The sequence below is a fragment of the Notamacropus eugenii genome, chromosome 5 (assembly GCF_028372415.1).
Source record: "Notamacropus eugenii isolate mMacEug1 chromosome 5, mMacEug1.pri_v2, whole genome shotgun sequence".
NCBI classification, from domain to species: domain Eukaryota; kingdom Metazoa; phylum Chordata; class Mammalia; order Diprotodontia; family Macropodidae; genus Notamacropus; species Notamacropus eugenii.
The window spans coordinates 21,228,478-21,235,190 of NC_092876.1; the positions used below are offsets into that span (position 1 = coordinate 21,228,478).

At 45.5% G+C, this 6,713-nt stretch overlaps 1 protein-coding gene across 2 annotated transcripts in view; it reads right to left on the bottom strand.

The window, feature by feature from the left end:
• The window catches only part of LOC140508339 (uncharacterized), a 42,499-nt gene extending 41,855 nt beyond the window's left edge, over nucleotides 1-644 (bottom strand). For both annotated transcript variants that reach the window (XM_072616179.1, XM_072616177.1), the window contains exon 1: nucleotides 561-644. The gene's annotated coding sequence lies outside the window, so the exon portion shown is untranslated. The remainder of the gene's footprint in view (nucleotides 1-560) is intronic.
• Nucleotides 645-6,713: the final 6,069 nt, after the last annotated feature.

Genomic DNA, 6,713 nt, shown 5'->3' on the forward strand with positions numbered 1-6,713 from the left:
CAGATTTTAACTTGAATCATGTCAAATCTGGATTTAGAATCACTAATGAGAAACATTTTAGCCTTTTTTTCTTCATTCAAATACTCTTGCTACTTAAAAGAAAACTTCCCTTGAGGGAACACGTGGTTGGCCATTCTCAGCTCTGAACAGCCTTTTCCCTTATTTTCTTACTCTGCTTCCTTAAAGAGCTGAAATGCCACCTTCTGGCTCCCCTCCTCCTCCCAGGCCCTCCAGCCAAGCTCTCCCAGTCTCATTCTAGCTTTTAAATCAGATGAGGGGGAGGAGGTAACCTCCCCCACGTGCAGATGGTCTGAGCCTATGGATACTCTGCTATCCCACTCACATCCTGGCTATACACCAGGAAAAGCACATCAAGTTCTACAAAGAGTTTTGAAATTACAACTGCTCTCCCCGGGTTTGCTTAAAATATGCCAATATTGTAAGAGGAAGCTTTTGATCCAGGCAGAGACCTAAGGATGTTGACAGGGCATTGCCAGTCTCCCCAGACAGAAACCTTCATAGTTTCAAAAGATTAAGTGACTGACTGCCTAAATACTCACCCTCCTTGCCTTCATCCTTCAGAATCTGGAGAGAGCCAATGACTCTAAAAGAAACGCCCCCTCAGTGTTACGACTGGGGTTCAAAATGAATGGAGAAGGGCTGTTAGAGACGAACCTGACACACAAAAATGTATCAAGAAAAACTGATTAAAATGGAGTTCAGAGAAGGGAAGGCCTTCTACATTCATTCCTTTGAATGAAGAGGTGGTCTCCAGCATGGCTATTGGAAGACTACAAGGTCAGAATAAGGCAAGCTTCTTATACAATTCCAAACTTTGAATCTCCCAGGCCCCTGATCTCTGGCCATGTGACTTCATGTTCTCCTCTCTGATAGGAGCTCATCAGGTCTGTGCAATAGTTTCTGACCTTTTACCTGACCATCCTAGGTCATGACTCTGTGGAAACAAAACTTCCTTGTTTCCCACACTAACTACATCTCTACATTGGGAGTCAGAGATTCCACTGGTGGGCATGTATCACAGGAAGTTCAATGACAGAAGGAAGGACCTTCCATGTGCCCAAAATTGATAGCAGTCCTTTTTCTAGTAGTAAATAATTGAAAACCAACAGATGCCCATCAATTTTGGAACTGATAAATAATTTGGGGGCAGTAAGATGACCCAGTGGGTAGAGTGCTGGGCCTGGAATCAGAAGGATCTGAGTTCAAATCTGGCCCCAGACATTTACTGACTGTGTGACCCTGGGCAAGTCACTTAACCCTGTTTTCCTCAGTTCCTCTTTTGTAAAATGGGCAGGACAAGGAAATGGTAATCTAGTATCACTGCCAAGAAAACCCCAAATTCCTGTAATAATCATTTAAGGACATTTGCACCACAATAAGGGCCAAAGTCCGAACTAATCAACCAGGAGAACCACCACAGCCCAGCAGACATACTCTGCTCTGCTCTCTCTCTTTCTCAGAATGGCCCTTCTTCTGTCAGGAACTACAGGGACAGATGAAGCTCACTGGGAGGATTATTCTGTTTACGACCTCTGTTTATGACTGCTAAGCATAGGGTGCCTGGGCCTGGACATTACATTGAATAGGGGAACTTGGCTTTTCTTGGTATTTTATGCACATATGCTATGTTATATCTTACTGGTGATAGAGAAACACTGATATCCTGGGTCTGTAATTTCAACGGACACTCTGATACTTCTATCTTATTGTATTTCCAACATACCCAGGTAAGTAACTTCCTTTCTCATGCTGTGGTTAAACACATATGGAGACTATAATTTCTGAGTGACACACACATCCTGAGTCAGGATTGCTCTAAGAATATAAAAGGTCTTCCACAATGTTCTTATTTCTAAGTCAGAATTCTCTCTTGGCTCTCATGTATCACATGAATTCTGCGAGCTTAAGGGAATAAACAATACATACATATATCACCTAGCTTCTTTGCCTATTTAACAAAACTTTAAGATCGACATTGAGAGTTTGGCACAACTGAAATGACTGAATAAGAAAAACAACAGTTTCACTACATGAATGCATGGAATCTGTTCCTGTGCCATGAGAAAAGCTGAATATAGACACTCCTGGGAAGACCCCCAAGTGGCACAGTGGACAGAATGCTGTACCTGGAGTCAGGAAGACTTGAGTTCAAATCTAGCTTTGACACTTGTTGGATCTGTCTCTGAAACCTGTGTCTGGCTCAGTGTCTTCATTTGTAAAACAGCAACAGTGATGATAGCAGTTATGTCACTGGGATTTTGTAAAGATAAAATGAAATGATATTCATAAGATGCTTTGAATATCTTACAATCCTGTATAAGTGTAGCTACTGGTACTGTTACCATTACTGGTACTACTATTACATATAAACTATTGAATTAAATAGAACCAGAAAAATAAGATACACTAGAACTTCAATGGAACTGGAAAAAGATAACCAGGACAAAACTCTTGAGGCTGAATGCTGAGAAGTTAGCCTGCCCAACCTTGGCCTTGAATTGGAGACATGAGAATGCCTACCTCCTTCCTCACCACTATTTCTTTGCACAGGTAGAAAGGGACTTCTGGGTGTGGAACACTGGATCTAATGCCTGAAGAGTTGAAATGTTGGTTAGTTCTTTTGACTTTGCCCCTTTGTTATACGGGATGGATTAGAGAGGAGAGTCTTGAGACAGAGAGATCTTTAGGAGGCCATCAAGGGGGTGGATGACCCAAGGAGGGATTTCTCTGCTTGACCAGTGATTGGATGAGGGGGCAGGGAGGAGAGAAGAAGGAATTCAAGATGGTGTCCCGGAATGACAAGAAGGCTGGTGGTTCCATGATGGGGTTGTGGGTGTGTAATGGAAAGCAAAATAGGATTTTTTGCTGTTTTCTGGATTGTTTGGCCTTTGATTGACTCTTGCCTTTGATTGAAAGTCTTTGTTTGAATCAAGAGTCTTTGACTGGAAACAGTATATATATTGCATTGCTTGGAGGGAGAACAGAGAGCTGAGAGAGAAGAAGCAAGTATGAGTGTGCTGGGGGAACTTACAGAAGTCTTGTCTGTTGATGTTTGTGAGTGAAATAAGACGATGTTGCTGGTAATGTGTACAAATATTGTTATAGTCCTGCTAAGTGCTGTTTTCCCAGAAACAGAAGTTGTGGGCAGGAGCCCCTGAAGCCTACTGTCAGGCAGAAGCAGGAAGAGGTTAGAGGGGAACAGTCCCTGGGAGCTGAGACAAGGAGCAGGAGCAAAGAGCTGCCTGCATGTGAAACCAAGCATGAGCTGGGAGTGGTCAGCCTACAGGGGAGCGGAGGAGTTGTGGGGTTTGGAAATCAGCCTTGAGTCAAGATGAGAAAGGAATTGACTTGCACACCACTGACTGAGGAGATTGTTCTTACAGAGACCTAGGGATGGATGGTGTGGTTATTTTCTGCCACCCCTTAGTGATGCATTGTGCTAGGGAAGATCCTAGCTTGGGACCCCCTGACTTTGGGGATGCAATGATACATACTATGTGCCATATGACGTAGTGAGTGTTTTATATATATGTATGTATACACGCACACACACACACACACATGCATATAGGATATCTTTGCTTAAGGATGTTGCTATGAATGTTATGTTTTGCTTTATTGAACAATATTTAGTTTATTACTGAATAGAATTCATTATACTATGAGATTACACTCTTAAAATTATGCACAGCAGCCGTCCTCAGGTGTGCTGCCAGGACTGAAATTACAGGGTGGGGTGGGTGGAGGAAGGACTTCATTCTTCCTATGCCTTCTGTGGCTTTATTTAGTTCAGATGAGGGAATACTATGTTGCTGGGCCCATGAGTACCTCCTGGCCCAGGTGCCCAGCCATCTTACAGTTAGCTGTCTGAAGGAAAAGCATTAAGGAGGACCACAACTGGTCCCTCAGGAGTTTACATGTGGATTCATATTCTCTCCTCTAGCATGGGACACTAACGTGTCCCACTAATATGGGAAACAGTCAGCATTTTCCTTTTCATACAATTGCGCAATGGGTTCTCCCTTGTATCTTCTCCAAAAAAGAGCCCCAACCTCTTATCCATGAGGAGGAGCCACACTTGGAGGCAAGGTGATGACCATCCATGTCATCTGTAAACACATACTGACCTCCTCTAAAATTAGGTGGGCAGAGAAAGGCCACTAGAAGGTAGAATACAGTCAGTATGCACCAGAAAGGAAGCTGGGCTGTCTACAAAGACTCTATCTGACATTCAGATTCCTTCATAACCTACAAGCATTTGCTATATCCTTATTTCCTTGCTGGAATTACTGTTGCTGGACCTGTTTTTGAATTAGTGGGAAAAACTGAAACCAGTTGGAGTTCATATAGTAGAAACATTTCATCCTGTGGACTTTGGTACTTGGGGACCACCTTGTAACTCACTTGTAACAGTTTTAATTTGTCCTGGCATTTTGCTAGGTGACTTGCTGGAGTCTTCCCCTGCTTGGTCAAACCTGACAGTGCATTTGGATAAAGTACACTGCATTACTCTGGGCATAAGGAAATCCCTGTTAAGATGGGTAAGGTTAGAACGTTGGAAAAGTGCTTCACTCACCCCGAGTCTAAACATAAGGTCTAGCTTAGCTCAGTTGCTTGGGAGAGAATGCCCCCTCCCCTTTGAAGACAGGAGGGAATACTCCATCTTCCCTTTAGGGCTAAGTGGGAATGTATTCTCTGAGGGCATCATCCCAAAGAAACCATAAACAACCCCTCAAAACCCCTGCAGGTGCAGCATTCACCAACAGTTCAGCCTTGCAGGACTGTCTGCCCCTCTCCTCTGATGCCCTAAGAGCCTCTCCTTTGCCCTACAGGGCTAATCTAGCCTCCTTATGGGATGCACCTGGACTCTGCCCCAACCCTTCCCTTCCCTTTTGCCTATCCCCATTTAGGGGATAGCCCTATTGCTGCCACTTTGCCCCTCCTGCCTCAAGATCAGAGTAGCCTACCCACCAAGTGGTAGTCTTGTGCTATGCACTAATCAAACTGCCTGTAATGACTCCTGGAATTATCCTTTCCTGGTAAAATATGACTGAACCAGATGGATGAGTCACAAACCAAGTTAGACCCCAGGTACTTCCCTTTAGTTCTTGTGCCACTGACCAAAGCTGTCCCTTAGGGGTACTGGGAATCGTAAGGGCCGGGTCATTGTTTCAGAGAGAGGGAACCCTTACTCATCTCCCTCTTAGATCTCTGTTGCCAAAACCAGGCAGCTCCCTGATCATACTGAGAACCTTGGCACTGATTGAAGACTTGAACGCAGGAGAGGAGTGCTCAGTCCATGCCTCACAGACAGAGAACTTTTAAATCCATGAGTACTGACCAATGCTGTGACTAGGTCTTCTGGAAGCCATACCTTAGTGCATAGGACTCCCTGCCTTCACTGATGAGAGCAAGGGCCAGGGCCTGAACCCCAGATCTCAGCCACAGAGAGCCCTCCCTCCATTCTGCCCTTTAGATCCCTGAGCCACAGACCAGGCCCAGGGTGGGCCTTCTGGCCCATTGTGCCCAGGTGCTAGGGAAGTCTTCTTCTATTGTGGTCCAGGCCAAGCTCACACTCAATAGAGCACAGTTCATGAAGAGGATCTTGATGGGAAGAGAAGCAGAAGAGGAGGGAGGCCAAGCCCAGGGGCCATAACAGTGAGTGGCTGAAGTTAGGAATGAACAGCATTGGGAATGCAGAGAGAGTTGGGGTAGGCTCCCTGTGACTACAGACATCTTCATCTGTTGGCAAACAGAGACCACCTGCTGAGGGTGGATGATGAACAAAAGACAAGAGGGTCACCAGACAGGGTTCTGGAAGGGGGGGGGGCATCCTCCCTGCATGAAAGCTTTCATTTAATGTAGGGTACCTGTTCTGAGGGAGGATGACCTACGTGCTGGTGTTACAGCCCAGGTGTTAGGTCTCAGGGTCATGGTGCCCTCTGAGGGAAGGCTTATGGTACCAAGGGTGAGTTACAATCCAGTAACGGAGGGAAGGCCAACCGAGTCCTGCAGCACACCTACAGTGCAGCTTATGGGAAAGGTCAAACAAGAATGTGTTGTCTCAGCTCCATAAAAAGCGCCCAGCAGGTAGAGGCAACACTGGCTATGTGTAAGGATGCCACGCAAGTATGTTAGAGCAGTCCTTTCTCCATGCCACTGTTTACCAATTGAAAGTATCCAGCAGAAAAAATGACATCAAAGTCCTAGGAGAGGCAGAAAACCTCACTCCCACTGCCCAATCATGGTGATCAGGGGGACTGAAGAAATGGCAGTAAAGATCCAGGCCCCTGGGGAAGCAGCCTGGGAACAGTGTCAGGATGCCCAGCAGAACTCCTTCAGAACCTTCTGGTATTGTGGTCCTCTCCTTGGAGAGGAGACAGGGTCCAACCAGGGCCTTAAGGCACATGACTTGCACCAATGACCATTATGAAATTCTCCCTTTGGATGCATGCATTTTATTCACTAATAAATGCTGGGCAGTTAGGTGGTACAGTGGATAGGGCACCTGGCCTGAGTCAGGAAGATGAGTCTTCCTGAATTCAAATATGGCCTCAGACACCTAATAGTTGTGTGACCCTGGGTGAGTCACCTCACCTTGTTTAGGTAGTTTCCTCAGTTGGAAAAGGAGCTGAAGAAGACAAGGGTAAATCCCTAGAGTATCTTTTCCAAGAAAACCCCAGATGGGCTCA